Below are 513 nucleotides of genomic sequence, written 5' to 3'. Positions count from 1 at the left end.
GGATGCCCTTCCTAACGCCAACCACTCCAAGAGTGTAGTGGATGCTTTTACGTGCTACCGGCACGAAGGCCAGTCAGGCGGTACTGGCAACGGCTACGCTCAAAATGGTGTATTTTACGTGCCGCACGCACAGGAGCCAGTCCAGCGGCACTGGCAATGACCTGGCTCGAATGTCTTTTCATGTGCCGCCAGCACAAGTACCAGGAAGGTGACACTGGTAACGATCACGCTCAGATGGTGCTATTTATGTACCACTGGCACAGAAGCCAGACAGCTGCTCTGGCAACGATCACGCTTGGACGGTGCTCTTAGTGCTCCACTGGTACAGGTGCCATCAATATGTTCCATTTGAAAAAGTCATTTCCGTCTACCAAAACCACTTACAAGGCTTTGGTCAGCCTGAGGCTATAGTAGAAGACACTTGCCCAAGGTGCCACGCAGTGGGAATGAACCCGGGACCATGTGGTTGGTAAGCAAGCTACTTACCACACAGCCACTCTTACGCCTATATAT

The sequence above is a fragment of the Octopus bimaculoides genome, chromosome 20 (genome assembly GCF_001194135.2).
Source record: "Octopus bimaculoides isolate UCB-OBI-ISO-001 chromosome 20, ASM119413v2, whole genome shotgun sequence".
Lineage (NCBI taxonomy): Eukaryota > Metazoa > Mollusca > Cephalopoda > Octopoda > Octopodidae > Octopus > Octopus bimaculoides.
The sequence above is the reverse complement of the archived record's forward strand: the minus strand, read 5'-3'. Positions refer to the sequence as shown.